Source organism: Martes martes (genome assembly GCF_963455335.1).
Source record: "Martes martes genome assembly, chromosome: 16".
Lineage (NCBI taxonomy): Eukaryota > Metazoa > Chordata > Mammalia > Carnivora > Mustelidae > Martes > Martes martes.
Window position 1 is genome coordinate 59,478,891 of NC_137904.1, and position 8,709 is coordinate 59,487,599.

General features: G+C 45.0%; 1 protein-coding gene across 1 annotated transcript in view; it reads right to left on the minus strand.

Annotated features, from left to right (window-relative positions):
• GRB2 (growth factor receptor bound protein 2) overlaps positions 1-8,087 on the minus strand; it is a 72,483-nt gene extending 64,396 nt beyond the window's left edge. The window contains exon 1 of the mRNA XM_080826193.1: positions 7,872-8,087. The gene's annotated coding sequence lies outside the window, so the exon portion shown is untranslated. The remainder of the gene's footprint in view (positions 1-7,871) is intronic.
• Between the last annotated feature and the right edge of the window lie 622 nt (positions 8,088-8,709).

Consider the following 8,709-nt stretch of genomic DNA (forward strand, 5'->3'; position numbering starts at 1 on the left):
TCCAGAAGCATCCTCCACATTATTTCCAAACACCCTAGGGAGCAAAGCCGAAGTCCTAACTACACTTGAAAGGAATCCCTTTTTCAGAATCTGAGCTGCCAGATGCCTTATCTGGGGATGAAAGGGCAGGGAGATGGTGCCAGTAAATCAAACAGAAGCCTCTCACAGTCACCCTGACAACAGCTGCTCTTCTCAGAGCCAGAGGGGTTCTAAAATGAGCCAAATTGCATTTTGCAGGTAAAGATTCTGTAATAACCTTTACTGTACTATGATGTGGAACGGTGGGCATACAGTCTCCAGCCACAGACATGGACGTAATCTAGACCTCTGCCTAAGGAAAGAAAAATAAAGCCCCATTCTTGTTTTCAGTTCGTGTTTTCATACCGGCTAAATAAAAGCAGAAAACAACACTGACAGTGGCAGAACGGGGACAGATTATTTATAGTGACACCCTTCTTGGATAATTACCACCTAGCAGAAAGCTCATCTGAGGGGCACGGGTGATTATTATTCTTTTGTTCTAAAGTTAACAACTGGGGCATTAATCAAGCATAGCTGCAAATGGACTAAGCAGTAAACCAGTTGGGAATATTAAGATTAGAAGGAAATGAGTGTTACCAAGGAGGGAAGAAATCACCTGGTAATAAAAAGTCCTTCAGGGACGCCTGGGTGGCACAGTGGGTTAAGCCTCTGCCTTTGGCTCAGGTCATATCTCAGGGTCCCGGGATGGAGCCCCCAGTCAGACTCTCTGCTAGGCGGGGGGCCTGCTCCCCCCCCACTTGTGATCTCTGTCAAATAAATAAATAACCCCCCCCCAAAAAAGTCCTTCAGTCAAATTCTGAAAGCCACACATTCCACCGCAGGGAAACCAATCAACCAAACCAATGTTTATTCTATCAGGCCATACCTACGATATTCCACGTGGGGCGGGCTCTAAAAGAGGGAAGACAGAGTGCTAGCAAATATATACACACACACACACACACACACACACACACACACACATATATATATGTGTCTCATTTTAAGTTTGTTTTTTTTTTAAATCGCTTCTCGGCCTTTTGGCTAAGATCAAGTGTTTTTTTTTTTTTTAAGATTTTATTTATTTGACAGACAGAGATCACAAGTAGGCAGAGAGAAGAAGGGAAGCAGGCTCCCCGCTGAGCAGAAAGCACGATCCCAAGACCCTGAGATCATGGCCTGAGCCAAAGGGAGAGGCTTTAACCCACTGAACCACCCAGGCACCCCTCATTTTAAGTTTTAAGTGATCTCTACACCCAACATGGGACTCAAACTCACAACCCTAAGATCAAGTCCCATATTTTCTCAACTGAGCCAGCCAGGCACCCCTCAGAGTATTTATTTTTGTGTGTCCTTAAACACCCTTTATTTATTCTCTCTGTAGTTGCTTTTTTTTTTTTGGTCAAACTAATCCATGTATATAATTTTGAAAGTCACTGCTTTTAAAAGGCTTATTTAAAAAAAGGACAGTTCCCCACCCCAACACCTACCAGCAATCACCCTCAATTTTGTCTTTCGCTTTGTATTTACTTCCAGTATTTCTAAATAATATGCTTTTACTGCTGTTTCTTAGTTTATTCCAGCCACGATCTATTGCTTGCGAGACGTTCACCCCTGCCAGCATCCCCTTGCCCATCCAGTAATACCATGAATTCCAGTTTAAGCAGTTCACATTACAAAATATTCTTCACTGCTGATTTAAATATATTACAAGCAACTTTCCTTTCTGGTACGATCCTTTACTTTTCCCTGGCATTAATAACTGCTTTTCCTTTTTTGCCTACTTTCCAATGCCTGTACCTCTTTTTACTCTGCTACAAATGTTCCAAGATCTTTGCGACATGCCTGTCAATACTTTCAATATTTTCTATCTGACCAGGTAATGTATTTTAACTGGTGTCCAGGGCTGATTGTTGGGACTATGTTTCAATGGTAGGAAGCTGAATTGAGCAGATCTAACAAGGATAAAGAGTTTCATATTTGAAAAACAGAAATCAGAAAATCAGAAACTCAAAAGCGTTGTCACAGTCAAGGTAGTATGTTGTAACAGGCAACAAACTTCTAAGTCATTCGTGATTTCAGACAACTGCAGTGTAACTAAACAGCCACGGCATAAAAACCAAGACGGTTTTCAACACTGGGTTTTCCTGTGACCGAACTCATCTACCACAGGATTCCTAGAAAAGCAGACTAACACTCTTGAAAATCATGTTTCACATAACTATGGCTTTATGAGATACAGTTTAAGAGAAATGAAAACCAGGCATAATCAATACTTCCGTGGCTGTGCCAAATAAAAATAAGCAGCTCATGGAGAAAACCTGAAGGGCTCAGCTTACGAGGCTAGCCACTGAGAGAGCACACAGGCTAAAGGAATTCAAAAGGGTGCGTTTCATTAAAGGCAAAAACAAAAACAAACAAAAAAACCCACTCACAACCCTAAAAACAAAAAAAACAAAAACCCCAACAACATACCCACAAAAAAACTATCATACACAACACTAATAACTAAAAGAAGAAAACTGAAACTGGATGCAATGTATAATGATTTTAACAGAGAAAATGGGTTGAGAGTACATTTAACACTGAACTCTAATATTAGAGAATGGTTAAGCTGTTCCGGCATACAGCCTGCAGCCCATCACAAGCAACAAATCTTAAGAACACAAGTGCAGGGGCCCCTGCAGTGGGTTTAGCTTCTGCCTTCGACTCAGGTCCTGATCTCAGGGTCCTGAGATCAAGCCCCACATCAGGCTCCCTGCTCCTGGGGGGCTTCTCCCTCTCCCTCTGCCTGCTGCTCCCCCTGCTTGTGCTCTCTCTCTGTCCAGTGAATAAATAAAATCTTAAACAAACAAACAAACAAACAAACAAAAACCAAACCACAAGTGCAGTCTGAATTGTTCATGGCAAGAAATGTGCATTGAATCCTCAAATGTAGTCCCCTAAGGATATTTGTAGGACTTTATTTTCTTTCTTCCATTTAACTCTCTTCTTCCCCAAATTTACAGAAAATAAAATACACAACACTCACTGGGCAATACAGCTTAGTGTCTGCATGGTCTCTAAAAGCAGGCTGAGCAGGGTTCAAGTAATGACCTTGATGCTTACCAGCTATAATTCTGGGTAAGCCTTTTAAACGAGCCCCATTTCTTATCAGTAAAATGGGGATAGTATCACCTACTTTATAAGATTCATTCATTATTAGGTAAAACAGATAATATACATGAAGTGGTTTGAACAGGGCCCAACATTAAGTTACTCAAAATAAGTTAAAATGTGATCCTACTTAAAACATAAGATGGGGACGCCTGGATGGCTCAGGTGGTTAAGCAGCTGCCTGCGGCTCAGATCATACTCCCAGCGTCCTGGGATCGAGTCCCACATAGGGCTCCAGTCCCACATCGGGCTCCTTGCTTGGCAGGGAGCCTGCTTCTCCCTCTGCCTCTGCTCGCTCACTCTCTCTCCCTCTCTCTCTCTGACAAATAAATAAATAAAATCTTTAAAACAAAACAAAACAAAACAAAAACTAAGATGTTCAAGGACGCCTGGGTGGCTCAGTCCATTGGGCCCTGCCTTTGGCTCAGGTCATGATCCCAGGGTCCTGGGATCAAGTCCCACACAGGTCTCCTTGCTCGGCAGGGAGCCTGCTTCTCTCTCCGCCTCTGCCTGCCTCTCTGGCTGCTTGTGTGCACTCTCTCACTCTCTCTCTCTGACAAATAAATAAAGAAGTAAAATTTTTTTTAAAAATGTTCAATTTCACTGTTAAAAACTGCAAATTAAAACAATGAGATTTCCTTCACCTAACTGGCAAATTTTTTAAAGGTTTATAGTATTTAGCCTCTCCGATACTCTGGGTGAACACACTCTGATTCTTTATCCAATGTTCATCCATTTAACATTTTGAGCAGCTACTATATGCCTGACTGACCACGTGCTTGATACTGTGTTATAACAAACCCATCACAAAGGCCACATTGTAGTAGGGAATTAATCAGTTCAATTTTTCTGGAAAGTAATTTTATGTTGACAATTTAAAAATAGATATCCTTGAACAAGCAATTCAATTCCTAGATTTATCTCACTGAAATTTATCTCACTGAAATAATGACAAATACCATCACATACATATATACCTGATCAATATCCATGAGATTATCTATGGAATAGCTATGTAAATACCAAGAGATACTATCAAGTTAAAAACAAAAATGCAGAAAAATTAGTTTATCCCATTTCCATAAAGCAAAATAGTATTTATCAAATGTGTGCTAAAGAAAAAACCCAAAATGTTAACAATGGTTATCTCTGGGAGCAAGGCGACAAAATATTTTTACTTTCTCTCTTTTTTTAAGATTTTATTTATTTATTTAGTAGAGGGAGTAAGTGAAAGAGAGAGAACACAAGTGGGGACGAGGGGAGGAGAAGCAGACTCCCCACTGAGCAGGGAGCTCCCTGGGATCATGACCTGAGCCAAAGGCAGACACTCAACCAACTGAGCCACTCAGGCGCCCCAGTATTTCTACTTTCTGCACTACACACCTCAATTGTATTTTCATCACTATGGTCAAACACCAAAAAATCTTACTGGCGCTCTGGCGTCAGACCTGAATTCAACTGGCCCATTACCACTAGACGGGTGACACTGGAGAAATAACCTACATTCCCTAAATCCTAGTTTCCCTCAGCTGGAAAATGAGGATAATAACGCATCTACCGGATGGGACACTTTGATGATTAAAAGAGATAGCACATGTAAGGCCTCGGAGTGGAGTAAAGGCCATGGAGTCTCTGGCATAAAGTTGTAAGAGGTACCAACTGGCTGGCATCACCAACATCTTTTCAAGTACCAGTACGTATGTTCCTGCACCGTCCATCTTCTTCCATCCACATACAAACTCAGAAGCGCTTTCTGGTAGGCAAATTAACAGCCCTATTAACTATAAACTTTAAAATTAAATTGCTCCACATCAGAGTCCTAACAATGCTCAAATATTTACACATATAAAGACTAATCACATCTATCGTCACTTATTCTATTAGGCTTTTAAATATTTACTCTGTACATACAGAAAGCGTAATTTAAGTTGACTAATTTAAAGCTACATTCCAGCCTCATGATTCTACAGCTGCATTCTGTAACAACAGTTTTGGTCTTTGGACCAGCTGCAGCAAAATCGTCCCATTCAGGGGTGCCTGGGTGGCTCAGTGGGTTAAAGCTTTTGCCTTTGGCTCAGGTCATGATCCTGGGGGTCCTGGGATGGAGCCCCACATCAGGGCTCTCTGCTCAGTGGGGAGCCTGCTTTCCCCCGCCCCCCACCCCACCCACGCCTGCCTCTCTGCCTACTTGTGATCTCTGTCAAATAAATAAATGGAATCTTTAAAAAAAAAAAAAAAAAAGTCCCATTCAGAGACTGATTCACCATGGGGTGCCTTTTAGAGTTCTGCAATGTAGTGGCCTTAGGCCCAGAACCTAATTTAAAATAAGATTCACAGGTAATTCTTACTGTTGTACTACAAGGGTGCCTTAAGCAGATTTTAAACTTTGCATTCCAGAGGATACACTAGGACATCGCTGCGTAAGATGAAAATAATGCATCCTCACTTGGCTCAACAAGGAAAAAGCCAATTTTGACAAATAAAACCAAGGGCTCTCAACAGTCTTTCAGTAGTGCCAGAAAGTTCTTTTGAATTAAGCAAGTAACTATTAATCTCTCTCAGGAGAGCACGGTGGGTCTCTTTTCTGTATTACTTAATTTCTCCAAAATCTATTACTCTTCTGTTCTAGGTAACAATCAGAACTGCTGCTGCACAACAGGCAACATAACAGATTTTTCTCAGAAAAACTGCTAAGTACCATCAACCAGTAGTATTTAAAACCTAGCAATCCCTCAAATCTGAATACACTTGCTAAGGAAGTAAACTGCTTCAAGCATTTAAATGCTTGCTTTTAGTATCAAAGAAAGCCGATTAGAATTAACTTCGTTTTTATTTTGAGAATTCAGAAAATTTTGAACCAGGGAAGGAGCAATGGAACACAGTTATTCCTTTCTACCAAAAAAAACCCCAACAGCAATAACAAAGATGCCTGATTAAAAGAACCCTGGCAGGGACGCCTGGGTGGCTCAGTTGGTTGAGCAGCTGCCTTCGGCTCAGGTCATGATCCCAGCGTCCTGGGATCGAGTCCCACATCGGGCTCCTTGCTTGGCGGGGAGCCTGCTTCTCCCTCTGCCTCTGCCTGTGCTAGCTCTCTCCCTCTCTCTCTCTCTGACAAATAAATAAATAAAATCTTAAAAAAAAAAAAAAAAAAAAGAACCCTGGCAAAGAATAAATTCATACTGTCACAACGGGCAAGTTTTAATTAATTCATCTATGGCCTAAAATTCTATTCCTTCAAATATTTCATGTTACCTTAATTCTATTGTAATATAGGTCTATGGTTGGTTTTTGTTTTTTTAACATGAACCACTCCAACTAAAAGCCAAAAAAATAAGTCATACAAGCCCCCAACTGACCCAATCTTCCTTAACTAATATGAGAGACACAGGAAGAAAAGCGTAAGCAGGCACAAAAGCAGAATGTCAAAATAAAGAGAACAACTAAAACACAAATAACACAAGCAAGCTACACTTGTGACCCTGTGGCAGTATTGATTACTTACGGACGAATTCAATCCTTTGAGCCTCCCAGTTCCCAGAGGGAGAACTTAAAGTCTTGCAGGGCTGACTGAAGCAGACGCTTCAAAGTGAAGGATAAAAGCAGGAAAAGAGGGGATCTTCCCCGGAGAGAAAACGGAATCTTTACATGAGGGAGAAGACAAACTGCACCAAAGGGCAGAAAACTTATGTCGAAGAGGGGACAAAAAGGAGGAAGGGGAAGTAGATTAGAAAAAAAAGGAGGGGGGGGAGGGATGGGCAAATGACTTGCATTACACAAGTAAGCATCTAATGTCCGCAGTGAAAATAGAAGTAGAAAGGGAAGGCAAGGACTGGAGAAGTATACATCGAAAGAGAGACAGGAAAGCCAAAGAGATACGCTAACTTCTTTCATGTGTCTTCTGGACTCTTTTCTGAGTCAACAGCACCAAACGATAGATGCCGAGTGCACTTCGGCTCCTCTGCAAACCCAACTTTTATAATGACTCCCTCAACAAGCTGTAACTCATGTGGCTTATGGAGAGCCTTACAGATGAAAAAAATACCGGTGCTTCTCTATCCCCTCGCACTGAAATCCTTCCTCGGAGCATTCCAACCAACCGCTGCTTATTGTTCTTTACAATTATTTTTCAGAGCAGCTTCAAAAAAAAAAAAAAAAAAAGGCAGACATCTCGACTGGCTCCGACAGCAAAGGTTCTAACTCACGGTATTCATACGGTCGGTGGGTTCCCTCCCCAATTTCGGCCAATGACACCAGGAGATGGTGACGTGGTGGCCGTGCAGGTCGCAAGAGCATCAATCACCACATTTGCAGCCGCCGCGAATCCCCCGCCTCCCGGGCCAAGTCAGACTGACTCACAGAATGAGTACCCAGGGCTCCCGGGCTTCTCCCGACCCCTCTGCGCAAACCCTCCGGAAGAAAGCGTGAAACTAAATGAGGAGCCCCCGGCCTCCCGCCCCCGAGGTCTGGGACTCTGCAACGAGCTAGGGGCCAGGGGAGGACGGTCCCCAGGAAGGAAGCGCCCCGAAAGGGGAAACGCGGAGCTCGGGAGCCCCGGGGACTCCGTCCCCCGCCCCAGGCCTCGCGGTCCCGAACCCGAACCCCGGCAGCCCTGGGTAGGCTGGGCCCCGTGGGCCGACTCCCGCTGCCGAACGAGGGGGAAGAGGCACCGGAGCAGCGCCGCCGGCCGCACTCACCGTGGCGCAGCTGCTTCGCTCCGCGCCCGGCCGGCCCCTCTGCAGCGGTGCGAGCGGCCGCCGACCGCGCTGCTGCTCCCCGAGGGCAGCGCCTGTTCCCGCCGCGGTCGCCGCCTCAGTGTTCGTCGCCGCTACCGCTGCCGCCGCCGCCGCCGCCGCCGCCCGCTCGCCGAAGCAGCACAGCCGCCTGGCTTCCGCTCCTCCTCGGGGTCCCGCGAGAACTTCCCCGCGCGGCCCCGCCCCGCCCCGCCCCGCCCCGCCCCCGCGAGACTTCCCCCGGCGGAAAAGGCCCAGAGCGCAAGCGCTCCTCCTGGGCTCGGGCCCCGCAGGTAGCCACCATCTAGATGCCAAGGCGCGTGCGCCAGACCGCCCCGGAGCAGGTGGCACCGACATGGCTCCGCCTCCGGGTCGCTGTAACCCTCTCTGTGCCTAGACGGGTCAATTACAGCTTAGCCCCGAAGGCGTAACTCTTCACCACACCCTAATCACTTCCCTTCTCCTGCCTCCAAGCCGAGGCCGTTGCGGGGGGTGGGGTGCGGGAATCTCCCTCCACCCTGAAACACTCCAAATAGACGACCAGCTTTTGAAAATACTTGAGAATGTGGTCCAAACTGCCGTGTTAGAGGAATTAACATATTCTTCGCTCTCTTATCTAATCAAGCGCCTACTATGTGCTAGTCATAGGTATAGGTACAGGTGTTGGGTACAGAAGGCACAATGAGGGACAGGTGTCCTGGCCCGCAAGGAATTCGCGGTCTGGAGGAGCGGAAGAAAAGTAAACAAACAGATGCCATATGCAATGTTAGAATTATTTGGGGGGATGCTGAGGAAGCTAAAA